Below are 16455 nucleotides of genomic sequence, written 5' to 3' on the forward strand. Positions count from 1 at the left end.
TGGCTTCCCATAGTTGTAGCAGCACCATGGGGTCGTTTTTCTTGAGGTGGATGTGTTTTTAAGTGGCCAGATTTTCACTAAGGCGCCTGTTTTTCTGTGGTGAGGGAGGCAGCTAGTTCAGGGTCACGAGCTTGGAAGTCATTCCTGCACCACCTAGGTGTTCCCTCCTGCCCACCTGTGACTCTCACCTATCACCCAAAAGGGGGTGGTATTGCATTTTTGTGTAGTCACTCTCCTCACAAACCCCTATAAAGGCTCATGATAAGGAGGGGCTCACTGTCTTGGTCGTGTGCTTCTGTCGCTCTGGCTCTGACTCTTGGCCTCCCCAGTACCTCTGAGGACAGGTATCCCCTGAGCACAGCCTCTGTGTGTCTGCATTTCTCACCTGCCTGGGTGGGACAATGAAGATAGTAATGCTAAAATGCTTTGTATTTCTGGTTTGTGTGCTGTCGGGAGTTCCAGGAGAGATGAGGCCTACAGTGATGGAGTGAGGGCAGGGGGCCGGAGAGGGGGTGAATGTCTGCAGCTTTGTAAGTGTGTCCAGGTTATTCATTGCATGTCTCTTAGGATAACTTACATTGTTGGGGAAGCTGGGACATAGGTCTTTAGCTTAATGGATGGACTTGAGGGTAAAGACCATTTGTTCCGCTTGGGGTTATGATTGATTGGATTGCCATGTGGACTTGCGATTTGCCATTTCTAGTGGGCCCTGTTATCACCAAGCTTGGTTAATAAAGACTCCTTAATAAATCTTAGACATGTCTGGCATGATCTCGCTCGCATCCTGCAACATTTCTGCCTTTCCTTCTCTAAGTCTCAATTCCAATAAATAACATTACATTGGCTGCCTGGATCACCTGGTCCAAGCAAGACTTATCAAGGTCTGCCATAAGCATGGAGCTTTCTCCAGATATCTGGGACAGACTCTACCAGGAACTTGTCTTTGAGGATCACTCCACCCTTGACTGTATCCGGGTTCAACTTAGTGAACTGTACAGTTGCCCAGAGCCTCTTCTGGGTCTCTCATGCCAGTGCAGGGTCCCAAGACTTTGGGCCGTCCAGGACTGCTTTCCCAGGCCACAAGCAGGAAGCTGGATGGGAAGTAGAGCCGCCGGACTTAGAACTGGCATCCATATGGGATCCTGGTGCGTTCAAGATGAGGACTTAAGCCACTAGGCAACTGCACTGGGCCCATAAGTCCAAATTTTTAAGGATACAACTGAGAAAGGTCTTGAGGTGTACTCCAGTGACAAAAGTAGAGACAATGAACAAACTAGAGACAGAATTGTTTCCTTCTCGCTTGTCTAGCCTGTGCCTGAAGTTTTTGTCAGTACTGGGGGCAAGTCTAGTCTGACCCCATTGCGGTCATTGCAGGAATGGCCCTGTTGTCTGCCAGGACAGGCTCCAAGAGACTATCCCAATCACCCCTGCCTCACCCGCCCCTGTCCACTGTCTCATCCCATGTGGAGACTCCAAACCTAGGGAACCATTTCTGCAGTGTGATCTTTTTCACTGAAAATTTAAAATAGCTACTGGAGCTAAGGAGGCTGAGTGCTAGTGCTTGGATTTTCATCTTGGCCTGATCAATATACAAGGCCCACACAGTTTTGTGTGATCTTAATCTAGCTCAAAATGAATGAGGTATCTATGGGATCGAATTGTGGGATGGTGCCCTGTCACAGGCTTGAGGGCTCTCCATTCCAAGGAAAGGCAAGTGGCTCCCCCAAATGAACTGGGAAGTGGGAGTTTCTTGATTGTTCCCCTATTTGGGAATTTCCCCTCTCCCCAACAGCAAGCAGATAAGAATCACAATGGGGACAGAGAAAAGTCATAAATTCCTCAAAGACTTACCTAGACTACAAACATGCCCCTCCCTTTAATATGTCTGTTTTATAGCTCTTCTAGCCTTTTGCGTGATAAGATTGTTTAAAACAGTTAAGTCTAGCTATTTTTTTATTTATTAAAGATTTATTTATTTTTATTGCAAAGTCAGATATACAGAGAGGAGAGACAGAGAGGAAGATCTTTCATCCGATGATTCTCTCCCCAAGTGAGCGCAACGGCCAGTGCTGTGCCAATCTGAAGCCGGGAGCCAGGAACTTCTTTCAGGTGCAGGATCCCAAGGCCCTGAGCTGTCCTCTGCTGCTTTCCCAGGCCATAAGCAGGGAGCTGGATGGGAAGTGGAGCCGCCGGGATTAGAACAGGTGCTAATATGGGATCCACCATGCCAAGCCCAATAAGATTTTATTAAAAAAAAAAAAAAAAAAAAGAATTCATGCAGACAGGGAACCTGGTTGCAGGTCTCCTGAATTCCTTAATGACTACCTGTGACTATAGCACAGCTCCAAATGCACCTCTCCCGTTCTAACTGCTCAGGTCTCAGAGGCAGGAAGCCACGTGGGTGACAGAATTGAGATGGGAATGAGTAAAGGGTCTGGTCTTTTCTCAACTCATCTGGGGAGTACGGGGGCGGGGTCATCCAAAAGTCCATAAGAGTCACTTGAAGGGATCAAACCCAAGCTGCACACTCGTGGGGGTGCCCAGGAATCTCACCCCTCCTCCACTGAGGAGAGACCAGCCTGACACGTGACTGGGAGCTCAGCACTTGGGTACCCACTCAGGTGGTGGGTGTTCGGGATCCACCTGGGGAGTTTTAAGTCATGCAGAAGAGTGGCCTCTGCCAGAGACTGTCAGTCCTCCTCCAAACGCGCACATCCACTGCCTTGCTTCCAAAAGGAAAATGAAGGTGATAGGAAGGGGCGGATACGTGGTTAGGGGTTAGGGCCTCTGACGGCCTCAACAGCCGCCCTTCCTAACACTATCCCTCCAATAAAACAATCTCTGTGTGCCAAGGACGGGAGTCCTCCTCGTGCGTGCAGGGCCATGGGGTGCCACTTCCACGGGTGCAGTCCCACTTGAGGGAAGGCATACCAATCTGAAGTCTTCTTGATTGAGTCGGGCCACTTGGCTCCAGTCTAAGTCTCTTTTTCATGACTCATGTTGGGCGCCAGGGAGGATATGTTACCAAAAAGCTCGGTGGTTCTTTCCTCAACTTACTATAGAAATAAGAAGCTGGGAACTGGTTGGACAGTGACCGGGAGCACTTAGAAATAAGAGGGGAGGGGAAAGCACCTCCTGAAAGAAAGCAGAGAGAAATCCGGGAGGTGAGGTGCCTGTTGAAAAGAGAGAGAGGAGGGAGAGACACTAACGGTTTGAGGAAGGGTCTTGGGGGTTTTAAGCCTTCTTTGACCCCCATCCTTGTTGGACGGGAACCTACAAGTAAAAACTTCCCCATTGGTAGTCTCTTAACCAATTAGGAAATGGGTGGACAATGTTTGTGCCACCACTTAAAGGTGTGGCCAAGATTTCGGCAGGATTGGATGATCTCAATGGCCTGGGAAGAACAGTAGGGGACAGCCCAAGTGTTTGGGTCCTTGCCATCCATGTGAGAGAACTAGATGAAGCTCTTGGCTTCAGTTTGGCCAAGCCCTGGCTACTGTGGCCATTTGGAGGAACAAACCAGCTGATGGAAGAGTCTCTCTCCCTCTCTCTGTATCTCCCACGCTCTGTGTAACTTCTTCAAATAAATAAATCTTTTTTCAAAAAATTTTAAGATTCATTTATTGTTATTAAAAGGGCAGATCTACAGAGAGGAGAGCCAGAGAGAAAGATCTTCCAACTACCAGTTCACTCCTCAAGTGGCTGCAAAGGTTGGAGCTGAGTGGATCTGAAGCCAAGAGCCATATGATTCCTGGGGCCCAAGGACTTGGGCCATTCCCTACTGCTTTTCCATTCTGTAAGTAAGAAGTTGAATAGGAAGTAGAGCAGTTGGGTTATGAACCGATGCTCATATGGGATCCTGGTGCTTGGAATGGGAGGATTAGCCTTTTGAGCTATCATACCAGGTCCAAATAAATAAATCTTTTTTAAAAAAATCTACTTAGAGGGCCCGGCATAGTAGCCTAGCAGCTGAAGCCCTCACCTTGCATGTGCTGGCATCCCATGTGAGCACTGGTTTGTGTCTGGCGGCTCCACTTCCCACCCAGCTCCCTGCTTGTGGCTAGGAAAACAGTCGAGGACGACCCAAAGCCTTGGAACCTTGCACCAGTGTGGGAGACCCGGAAGAAGCTCCTGGCTCTTGGCTTTGGATTGTCTCAGTTCCAGTGACTGCAGCCACCTTGGGAGTGAGTCATCAGACAGAAGATCTTCCCCTCTCTCTCTTTCTCTCTGTATATCTATCTGACTTTGCAATAAAAATACATAAATCTTAAAAAAAAAAAAGTGGAGGAGCAGGAGCAGGAGCAGGAACCAGCACCCAAATGGGATACTGGCATTACAGGCAGAGCCTGCGCTTACTAGGCCGTTGGAGCCAGCCCCTGGGCTTATGATTTTTAAGAGGAAATTATGAGAATAGATTCTTTCTCTACTATTGGTAAGGTTTAAAAGAACTTGACATTTACAACATTTTTTCAAATTTTTGTTTAGTTTTACGGAGTAGCTTACATTTTGCTTGTCTGATGATACAAAGAACATGCTTTTAGAAATAAAAAAATATATATGTTGCTAATAATTCAGATTAAGGGAGTTTAGCGTAATGGTTAGGATGTTTGTGTCCCACATGAGAATACCTGAGTTCGGTATCCAGCTGTTGCCTCTGCTCAAGCCTCCTGCTGACACAGAGCCGAGGAGGAAGAGGGTGGTAAGTCAGTCAGGTTCCTGCCATCCATGGGAGTGACTTGCACTGAGCTCCCAGCTTTGGCCCCTGGCTGAACTCTAGCCAGTGTGTGTGTTTAGGGATGCCAGCAATTGGGAACTGCCTCTCTCTGTATGTACCTCAAATAAATAATAAATAAATAAGTGTTCTTTTAAAAAGAAAGCAAGTTAAGTGTTTTCAGGAAGTAAACTAAGTAAGATTGTTCTGGAAAAAAGGAAGTGGAAAGGGGAAGTGCACGGTAGCTTGTTCCTGGTGCTGCTTGGAAGTGGGTGCCGATCCTAGGACTGTGTTCTGGACTTTCTGTGGTCCAGTGGCTACAGCGATCAGCCACAGTCAGTGGGAGGGAGGGCTTGTTAGGTTTTTTTCAAGATTTATTTATTTTTGTGCAAAATCAAATATACACAGAGGAGGAGAGACAGAGAGGAAGATCTTCCGTCCAATGACTCACTCCCCAGGTAGCCGCAATGGCTGGAACTGAGACAATCCAAAGCCAGGAGCCAGGAGTCTCTCCTGGGTCTGCCACACAGATGCAGGGTCCCAAGACTTTGTGTCGTCCTCGACTGCTTTCCCAGGCCACAAGCAGGGAGCTGGATGGGAAGCGGGGCTGCTGGGATTAGAACTGGCACCCATATGGGATCCTGGTGTGTTTAAGGTGAGGATTTAAGCCGCTAGGCTACTGTGCCGTGCCCTGCTTGTTGGGTTTGAAACCCACTTAAAGTTCTTTTTTTTTTTTTTTTTTTTAAGCTGTATTTACTTTATATCCAGAGAGGAGGAGAGACAGAGAGGAAGATCTTCCATCCGATGATTCACCCCCAAGTGACCAAGTGACCACAACGGCTGGTGCTACATCGATCCAAAGCCTGGAACCAGGAACCTCTTCTGGGTCTCCCACACGGGTATGGGTGCAGGGTCCCAAAGCTTTGGGCCATTCTGGACTGCTTTCCCAGGCCACAAGCAGGGAGCTGGATGGGAAGTGGAGCTGCCGGGATTAGAACCAGCGCCCATATGGGATTCTGGCGCGTCCAAGGAGAGGACTTAGGCTGCTAGGCCAAGGCACCGGGCCCCCTACTTAAAGTTCTTACCGTTGTTAAGCACAGCTAATTCCCGTAACCAAGTGCTCTTTTCAGGATCAGTTTACCACAAGCCCAAATCTCAGATGCAGCAACGTGCTTAGGAGGTCCTTTATTCCAGCAGGGTAGGAATGGGACTTGGGTGGAAGGGGAGAAAACTGGATGGGATACATCTCCTGCCAAGGTGGCAGGATAGGGGCTGCCAGGGCAGAGGAAGGGACAAGATGGAGGAGGACAGGACAGAGCCAGGTAAGAAGGGAAGGGAAGAGAGAGGGGAAGGAGAAGGAGGGCTGTGTGGGCTGTGTGTGTGCCCCAGCGACAGGTGACTGAGATGACCTGAGCCACAGGTAGGTGGGTGGAGACTAGGGGCAGGGGCCGGAGAGATTGGGGAGTGGGATTCTCAGATAAGGTGCACGATTACATCTGATTGGTGGTAACCGGATCGTCGAGAATTTCACAAGCTGTGGGAAAGGGGGCGCAGGGTCCAAAATGGGATGTTGGATTCACTCCTCACAGGGCTGAGTTAGTAGGTTCCTGTGGGTTGTCAGGGTTCAGGCATCTGGCGTGCCTTTCCTACACAGAGAGGACGATGTTGTCACACGTGGGAGGAGCCTGAATCCAGGCGTCAGCCTCTGAAGGACAGTCACCCGCCTCCCACCCCGCCTGGCCTCCCAGGACAGCCGCCGGCAGGGCCGCCCCCTTCACAAGAAAACAAGATAAGCCTTTCTGAAGCTGCCCTAGGAGGATTTGGGATGTTCCTTCTCAGCCGTTATCCTGCCCTGGCCGCGGCAGCTGGGAAGGCTGCTGTGTGTTCACTGTCCTCGGCTCCTCCGACGCATGCTGCAGCCTTCTCCATCCTGCCCTGAGCCCGAGGAAGACATCTCTCGTCTGTCCGGCACACGCCCCTTCGTCCTCTTCCAGGCAGAGGTTGAGCGGTGGCCCTGACCCTGTCACCGAAGACCGCCACCCCTGCCAGGGTGACAGGTTCAGCTGTCACTCTTGTCATGCATGACACCCGCAAGCCTTAGGCTCTTGCTCGCAGCTTCCTGTTGCTGCCAGCCCCTCAGCACTCCACTGTCACCCGCTGATTTCTTTAACCCTACTCTCTCTGTCACTAGGCTCTGCAGTGAAGACTTTTCGAGTGCGGCTTATCTGTTCATCTGTGAAACTGAACTTGACCTTTTATGAATCAGTGTTTCCCAGCAAAGTTATTAAAATGGACTGTCTGGGCAGATTCTCTCGAGAGCAATAATGCAGAACAAACCACCACAAAACGCAAGCAAATATTTATTCTCAGGCTGTCAGATACAAAGATCTATTAAAGTTCAGTTCATCCAAGCAGGGCAGGACTGGGACGTGCCCACTGTAGACTGTTGTCCAGCTGGGCTTGGCTCCAGGCTGCAGGTTCATTTTGCATCTGCTTCCTGGGTTTTCTTCTGGTGCCAAGTCTTAGGGCATTAACCAACCCGAACCAGTTCTTCCACTCAAGGGTCCCTGGGAGTCAGGAGAGAAAGTCCAACTTACAACACTTTTCCAGTTCTGCATGAATCCTCTTTGCTAAAATCAAGGGTTAGAGTCAGGTCCCAGGTTGAGTCATGGCCGCTCCAAGTCTATTACAAGATGTAACTTCTCACAGGGAAAAACAAGAGCCATTCCATCACAAATAAATATTTACTCACTGTATGTCATTTTTACTTATGACTTCACTAATTTAAAAAATATATATTTATTTTTTATTGGAAAAGCAGATATACAGAGAGGAGAGAGAGACAGGAAGATCTTCCATCCGCTGATTCACTCCCTAAGTGACCACAACGACCGGAGCTGAGCTGATCTGAAACCAGGAGCCCGGAGCCTCTTCTGGGTCTTCCATGCAGGTGCAGGATCCCAAGGCTTTGAGCAGTCCTCTACTGCTTTCCCAGGCTGCAAGCAGAAAGCTGGGTGGGAAGTGGGGCCTCTGGGACACAAACCAGCACCTATATGGGATCCCGGTGCTTGCAAGGCAAGGACTTTAGCTACTAGGCTACTGCGCTGGACCCAACCTTACTAAATTTAATACTAACTTAACAGGCCGGCACAGTGGCTCAGCAAGCTAATCCTTTGCCTGTAGTGCCAGGATTGCATGTGGGTGTTGGTTAGTGTCCTGACTACTCTACTTCTGATGTAGCTCCCTGCTAATGCATCTGAGAAAACAGTGGAAGAAGGCCCCAGTCATCCATGTGGGAGACTCCTGGCTCCTAGTCTCCCCTGTTCTCACCGACCCAAGCCTGTCACCCAGGAGCAGCCATGACTCCCAGGCTTCTGTATCCCTGTAGCATTTGGGGTCACTTTCCTTGTGTAAAAAAAAAAAAGACAATAAGACAGACCCACGATGATTTGGAGCACCAAATGGCATCACGGGGCTCCTTTCCTCCGTCTGTACCCTGTGAGTCTCGGGCATCTCCAGGCACAGGAGGCACTGGGCAGATGAGCAGAAGCAACACTGCCTTTCAGGAGCCCAGGGTTAGAGGATGAACAAATGCACATGTTGCTGGGCCAAGTGCAGCCTGTGGTCGGGATGTGACCGGAGAGCACCGGGCATTGCTGTTGAGGCGCTGAGAGAGGAACCTAGCCAAGCCTGGAAGGCCTGCCCAGCAAAGCGGCACTTCACCAAAGGCTGTAGGCACAGGGAGAGGCAAGTAGCCCCAGGTGAGTGGAGGTGAATCCCAGGAAAGACACAGCACGTGGGAGCTGGACAAGCTTCTTGGCTTATAAGATCATGGCACCATCTCTTTAGAATCTTGGCCCAGGGCCCGGCACCATGGCCTAGCATGCACCAGGTGAATGAATGCACCAATGAATGCCAGTTTTAATCCTGGCGGCCTTGATTCCCATCCATCTCCCTGCTTGTGGCCTGGGAAAGCAGTCGAGGACGACCCAAAGTCTTGGCACCCTGAACCCGCGTGGGAGACCTGGAGGAGCTCCTGGCTCCTAGCTTTGGATTGGCACAGCACTGGCTGTTGTGGTCACTTTGGGAGTGAATCAGCAGATGAAGATTAAAAAAAAAAAGAAGAAGAAAAAGAGTTCCCAGTAGAGGAAGCAACACAGCAACACACACGGGAAAGATGTGTGAGCTTGAATGATTTCTCTTGGGGAGAGGGGAGTGCTGCCCTCCAGGAAACACCCACCCCACCCACCCGACACTTGGCTACCAGGGAGCTCTAGAGGCTGGGTCCTGCCCCTTGGGGTAGAGGTGGGGATGAGGGTGCGTGACAGTCAGGCGGAGGACGACGTGCAGCATGGCCTGTCAGTTTACAGTCTTGATTTTTCTGCAGCATTCTTTCCTCCCAGGGCTGGCGTAGGACCCCTGCTGACCTGTGGGGCTTATCATCTGCTATGAGACAAAGTAGGTCAGAGAGGGGAGATCGCAGCTTCCTCCACCTGACTTAGGGATGAGAAATCCTAATTTCCATGAGCTGTCCTGGGAAGGGAATTATGAGCCAGGACCTGTGGAAGAAAGGATGCATTTGTATCTGTCTTACACCATCCATCGCACACACCCATCGCCTGGGCCTGACTCTGACTGACAGCTCTTCCTTTGTCCTGGAGACGATGAGAAATCGGAGTGTGTTGTCCTGACTCTGAAGAGTTGAGCTGGCTCCTTTCTTTCATTGCTTGAGCACTAGGCTGGCGGTAGAGGAAGAGCAGCAACCACATGCGTGCGAAAACAACCCAGTTCCTCACGACTATCGCTCAGTCGGCCGTGAACAGCATCTGTTCTGAGTGAGGCCTGTGTGAGGCTCTGGGTGTGAAAGCATGAATGTGACATGATCCCATCCTCTGCGTCTGTGAATCTGCCAACAGACACTGCTCTGACCGGGTGACAGAAGCTGCCATCTCCCCCAAACACTTCAACCCTGCAGGTGGGCCGAGATGCCACACCACGTCTTCCAGGAGTGCCTGTGACAGCTCCAGCTGGTGGCACTGGCATCTGCTTGACAGAGCTTCTCTTTAGTGTTACGGAAATGTGACTGTGCGAGTTTGGCCTTGGGCCCAGAAAGACCAGTATTAGAGGCAGATATATCCAGTGGAGACTGGGAGGGACCGGAATGATGGAGAGGAGGGAGGATTCAAACTACGTGACAGTATGCCAGTTCGGCTCCAGTGACAGCCGGAAATGGGCCAGGAGCCATGGAGAAATGAAAAACAACTGCGGAGACTCCAGGTGGAGTTGCACAACCATTACTTCTCTTGCTTCTAGGTGGCGGTGGACATTGCTTGGCCATGGGGCTAGACACCCAGGGCCACAGCCTGGCTCGCTGAGTAGAACTGCTATAAGATTCCTGATCCAGTTCAAATTGCACAAACATGTCCTCCTTTGGTCAACTGTTGCTTCCAGTCAGTCAAACCCTGGTGCAGGCAGAGACCCTCAACAGCATCCAAGAGGCCACCTCAAAACTGCAGGAACAGAGCATAGTACTTCCTTCTTGGAAAGGTTTACTGTAGCCATTGCCATGGTGTAATGGGTTAAGCCTCTGCCTAAGGAACTAGCATCCCATATGGGTATCGGTTCAACTCCTGTCTGCTCCACTTCTCTTCCAGCTCCCTGCTTGTAGCCTGGGAAAGCAGTCAAGAACGGCCCAAAGCCTTGGGACCCTGCACCCGTGTGGGAGACCAGGAAGAGGTTCCTGGCTCCTGGCTCCTGGCTCCAGGCTCCAGATTGGCACAGCACCGGCCGTTGCGGTCACTTGGGGAGTGAATCATTGGACGGAAGATCTTCTCTGTCTCTCCTCCTCTTTGTATATCTGACTTCACAAAAAAAATAAATAAATCTTTAAAAAAGAGAGGGAGAAAAATTAACAACAGTACTGTCATAATTAAATGATTTCCTGCTCGAAGTGGTCATTAGAACCAATCACTTTGTTTTCTAGTAATACTGTTGATTCGTTGTAAATGCATTACCAAAAGACAATATACAAAGGGGCAAGGTTAAACTGTTCTTTTTTTTTTAAAGATTTATTTATTTATTTTAAAAATTTTAATTTTGAATTTTATGGTACAATTCCGTAGAGTATGGGATTCCCCCCACCTCCAAATTTCCACCCCCTGACTGATTTTCCCCATGTTGTTACAATAGTATAGTCCTTCATAAGGAGTCATGATTTAAGTGTGCCCCGACATTGCAGGTACAGTCAATGTCAGACAGTCCAGCATCCTATTGTCTAAATATGTCCAACAGTTTCATTGGGAGTCCATCTTTGATTTGGAAGCAGGAATGCATATTGCATTGTATCTTCACATCTGGAAATGGTAGTCTCTACTACGGCATCATTATACATTCCAGTTTGCATGATAGCTGCCTTGTATCAGGGAAAATATATGGTATTTGTACTTTTGAGATTCACTTATTTCACTGAGCATAATGGTCTCTGGTTGGGAACATCTAGTTGCAAAGGGTGTAATTTCATTCTTTCTGATGGCTAAGTAATACTCCATGGAGTAGATGTAGCATAGTTTCTTTAACCACTCCTCTTTGGACAGGCATCTGGATTGTTTCCATGTCTTTGCTGTTGTAGATTGTGCTGCTGTAAATATAGGATTACAGATCCCCTATTCATATGCAGTTTTTATTTCTTTTGGGTATGTTTCATGAGCAGGATTGCTGGGTCACATGGCAAGTTTATTTGCAATTCTCCAAGCACTCTCTCTACTGATCTCCGTAGTGGTTGTACTAGCCTGCACTCCCACCAGCAGTGAAGGAGGGTACCTTTCTCCTCACATCCAAGCCAGCAGGTGTTGTTAGTAGAGTTCTGATTGTATGCCAACCTCACTGGCGTTAGGTGGTACCTCAATGTGGTTTTCATTTGTATCTCCCTGATGGCTAGTGAGCCTGAGCATCTTTTTGTATGCCTGTTAGCCATTTGAATCTGTTCTTTTGAAAAATGTTTGTTCATGTCCTTTGTCCACTTTTTCAGTTTTTTTTTATTGTCCCTGGGTCTCCAAAGTTCTTTGTAAATCCTGGATATTAGTCCCCTGTCACTGGTGCAGTGTGCAAAAATTTTCTCCCATTCTGTATGTTCTTTTAAAAAGATTTATTTATTTTTTATTGGGGAGTCAGATATATATAGAGGAGGAGACACAGAGAGGAAGATCTTTCATCTGCTGATTCACTCCCCAAGTGGCCACAATGGCCAAAACTGAGCCAATCCAAAGCCAGGAGCCAGGCACTTCTTCCTGGTCTCCCACACAGGTGCAGGGTCCCAAGGCTTTGGGCCATCCTCGACTGCTTTCCCAGGCCACAAGCAGGGAGCTGGAAGGGAAGTAGAGCAGTCAGGATATGAACCAGCATTCGCATGGAATCTTTGTATACGCAAGGAAATTACTTTAGCCACTAGGCTACCACTCTGGGATCTCTCTCTATTTTTCTTTTTTTTTTTTTTTAAGGTTTGTTTATTTTTATTGGAAAGGCAGATTTACAGATTGAAGGAAAGACAGACAAGAGAACTTCTATCCACTAGTTAACTTCCCAAATGATTATAATGGCTGAAAGTGGGCCTGTCTGCATCCAGGAGCCTTGGAGCTACCTCTGGATCTCCTGTATGAGTGCAGGGTTCCAAGCAATGGAGTTATCCTCCACTGTTTTCCCAAGCCATTAGCAGGGAACTGTATTGCAAGTACAGCAGTCAGAATACAAACCTGCATTCATATGGGATGCTGGCACTTGGAGGCAGAGGATTAGGCAATTGAGCTGCTGCATTGGCCCCAAGATTTAATTTTTCTGAGACCCCTGTGATAGCGTAGCGGTTAAAGTCCTTGCCTTGAATGCGCCGGGATCCAGTATGGTTGCCGGTTCTAATCCCGGCCGACCTGCTTCCCATCCAGCTCCATGCCTATGCTCTGGGAAAGCAGTCAAGGATGGCTCAAAGCTTTGGGACCCTGAACTCACGTGGGAGACCTGGAAGAAACTCCTGTCAAGGCTCATGAACCTGGCACTTACTGCACAGTTGGGCCCAGGACCCAGGTCAGGTGACCCAAGCCCAGCCAGATTCCCCACCCCCAGAGCTCAAGAACCTGGCACCCACACATAGTAGGTGGGCCCCAGGACCCGAGCCCTACTGGATCCCCTATCCCCATGGCTCATGAGCCTGGTACACACGTTGCAGGCAGTCCCAGGACCCAAGCCCTGCTGGGTCCCCCATCCCTAAGGCTCATGAACCTGGTACCCACGTTGCAGGCAGCCCCAGGACCCAGGCCCGGCAACCCGAGCTCCACCAGGCCCTGGCGCCTGGGGCTCATGAATCCAGCACCCACTGACCCTAGGCTGGCATGGCTGGTCTCACCTCAGCATCCACTATTGTGTTGTGCAGCATGGCCCCCGTTCCAGCTCCTGCTGGTAGTTGCTACAGCCTAGCCCAGCCCAGTCTGATCCCTGTCCTGGGTCTAATGTGAACTGGCTGGTGTTGCAACCCTGACCTAGCTCTCCTACTTCACCCTGTCCCGGTTCTCAGATCTGCCAGTGAATGTTATGAACTGGCCCAGCCTGGTATGTCCCCAGACCTGACCCACCTGTGTGCCAGCGGTATTGCAACCTGATGGGTCAGGGCTGCTCCTTGACTTGATTCTTGTGCTCACCTGCAGGGACTGCATCCTGATGAACGAATTTCCCAAGCTCCTCTATCGGGTCTCCTCCCAGTGGCAGTTCTCGTGCACAGCAGTGAGTCCTCCTTGGTTCAGGTTGGTTTTGTCCGCCTCTGTCCTGGCAAGACCTAGCCCAGTCCATTCTACACCCACCCTGTCTCTCAGGAGTACCAGTGGATGCTGGAGTCCAGCCCAGTCTGCCATTCCCCAGACCCAGTCCACACCCGCACTAAGGGAGGCTGTACCCATGTCCAGCCCAGCCCTCTGCCACCAATCCGGCTCTCATCCTCACCAGTGGGAACCACAACCCAGCTGGGCGGTCCCCTCACCTCCTCAGCCAAGTGTGTCTCCATGCACAGTTCCTGGACATGCTAATGGAGAATGTGATTCCATGGGGGTGAGCTCACATCTCCCCCACAGATTCTGCTACCAAACCCGATTCTCTCATACGCTAGCTATCATCATGGTCCATCCTAACATCACCTGACCCGTGTTCTGACTCTCACTGGCAGGCTCCAGCCTTAGCTTTAGGGTGTGCCAGAGAGTGGTGCTTGGTGATGGTTGATGCTAACTACTACAGCTTAGGTCTCCCATGTGTGCTTGTACTCCAGACTGACCATTAAAGGCGCACCTGTTCCCCACTCCAAACCATTTGGTCTCAGTTCCTCTCTTACACATACATACAGTGGCCTTATCCATGGAGGTCCCTCAGCAGTAATTCCCCATCTGGGCATGGACCTACAGGTCATCAGTCACCACCACCTGTGTGCTTCCCCTTCCCCCCTGCAAATCCCTACTCCAAGCCCCCTGAACCAGCCGCTTGGCCCTCGCCTTCCCCCAGGCAGCCACATGGCCTGGTTGAATGCACCTGTGGCTAAATGAAAGCCTGCAGAGCTCCTCCCCTCCACAAGGAAGTCACTCAGCCCAGCTGGACTGAATCTGTTGCGGTCAAAAACCCTCCAGGCTGGGGAAAACCCAAAGGTGCACCAAGTCTCCCTTCCCCCAAGGAGCCATTCAACTTGGCTATTGTCACCTGTGGCCCTGTGGTGGGACACAAAGCCTCCAGGCCAGGGAACCAGCATTTTAAATAAGGCTCAAAAGGATCTCTGTGGGTCCAGCACTGTAGCCTAGGGGCTAAGTCTTCGCCTTATAATCAATGGGATCCAAATGGGTGCTGGCTCATGTCCAAGCTGTGCCTTCTCATTCAGCTCCCTGCTTGTGGCCTGGGAAAGCAGTGGAGGACAGCCCAGGACCTTGGGAGAGCTGGAAGAAGCTCTTGGCTCCTGGCTTCAGATTGGCTCAGCTTCGGCCATTCAGGCCACTTGGGGAGTGAACCAGCAGATGGAAGACCTTTCTCTGTCTCTCCTTCTGTCTGTAAATCTGACTTTCCAGTAAAAAATATAAATCTTCTTAAAAAAAAATTAGGTAATGAAATATTTCTGTAAATAGATATTGCTAAGCTGGTCTTTTTTTTTTTTTTTTTTTTTTAAAAGCAGGGATGGGTAGGGCCGTTGGGATTAAAACTGGCACCCATATGGGATCCCGGGTGTTCAAAGCAAGGACTTTAGCCACTCTACTACTGTGCCAGACCTGTTGAAGAGCTCTGACTGGGAAAAAAATTAAAATAATCTCTTTCAGAAAAAAAAAAAGAGAAAAATTATTGTATTTATTTGAAAGCAGATCTGCTGGTTCACTCTCCAAATGACTACAACTGCTGGTACTAGACCAGGCCCAAGCCAGGAGTCAAGAATTCCATCTGGGAGTGGGTGATGGACCAAGCATTTTTTTTGGGGGGGGGGTACCCTCTGCAGTCTTCCCAGGGTGCTCCAGCCAGCAGAGCCAGTAACGTGGACACGGAGAGCGTCTGGGGATGAGGCACAGACAGGAGACCAGTGATGGTGGAAGTCTTTGTGGAGCCTCCCTTTATTACTCCTTATATACTCTTTCCCCCAAGCCCTTTAACCAAACAATAAGATGCCAGTGAGTCCCATTAGACCAGGTGCTTTTAGCCGCAAGCCCATTTCCTGTAGTGCTCAGCATAACCAGTGCTAATCAACAGCTTAGCCCACAACACCAGGGAAGCAGATTGGAAGCAGAGCAGCCAGGACTGGAAGTGCTGCTCCTTACACAGAATGACAGCGCTGCAAGTGGTGGCTCCATCTACTGGGATGCACGGCCTCTGCTGTGGCTCTGCTGGCTGCTGGGCGGCTGTGACCTTGGGCCTCACCCGCACAAGGTTGCCAAGCTCACCCCTGTGTTTTTCTACTTGCTTTCCATATGCACTTGATCAATTTACAGGTTTTTAAAAAATCTTGTATTGATATACCCACGTCCTTAATGTCTTTTGAGGCCACAATAGGATGTAATAAAGCAATGATCTATTATACAGACAGATGTTGGTGCTCATTGTACAAACGTTCAAAATGTGTATTTGCTTGAGAGGGAAACAGAATGACAGCGAGGATCTGGACTGGGTCAGGCTTCAGCAAGAATCAGAAGTTCGATTCAGACCCAAATGCTGGGTCATCACCTCAGGTGCTCATCAGCAGGAAGCTGGAATCTGGAACTGGAGCTCAAACTCCAACCCATACACCTGATAACGGTCGGTCGGCGTCCTGACCATTCCAAGAAAAGCTCAATCGCTTTGCAAGGATTTTGTCACATCTTCACGGCCTCTTCAAAAAGTTTTTGGACTTGAGACTAGGCTGGGTCACATACCACTCCAGGATACAACCACGCCTCGGACTGCATGCGCCTGCCTTCTGACAGACATCCTACTAAGTGTCCCCTGCAATCCACCCCTTCCAAGGACGCAGACAGCGCGAGTGGCTGTTGGAGGAAGTCAGCCGGCACCCTCCTACCGCGGCGCCTTTCCTAGCACAGGGTAAGCCCCGGATCCAGCGCTGACGTGTGCGCGGGGTAATCGTGCAGAGCGGCGCTCGCTCCGGCTGCGCCTCCTGGCGGCGTCAGGGATCCCACCGCGCACCGCACTCCCGCAGACTCGGAGTCGCCGCCCCGGCTGCCGAATCCATCCCGGTGAGGTCCAGACGGGGG

The sequence above is a fragment of the Ochotona princeps genome, chromosome 17, assembly GCF_030435755.1.
Source record: "Ochotona princeps isolate mOchPri1 chromosome 17, mOchPri1.hap1, whole genome shotgun sequence".
NCBI classification, from domain to species: domain Eukaryota; kingdom Metazoa; phylum Chordata; class Mammalia; order Lagomorpha; family Ochotonidae; genus Ochotona; species Ochotona princeps.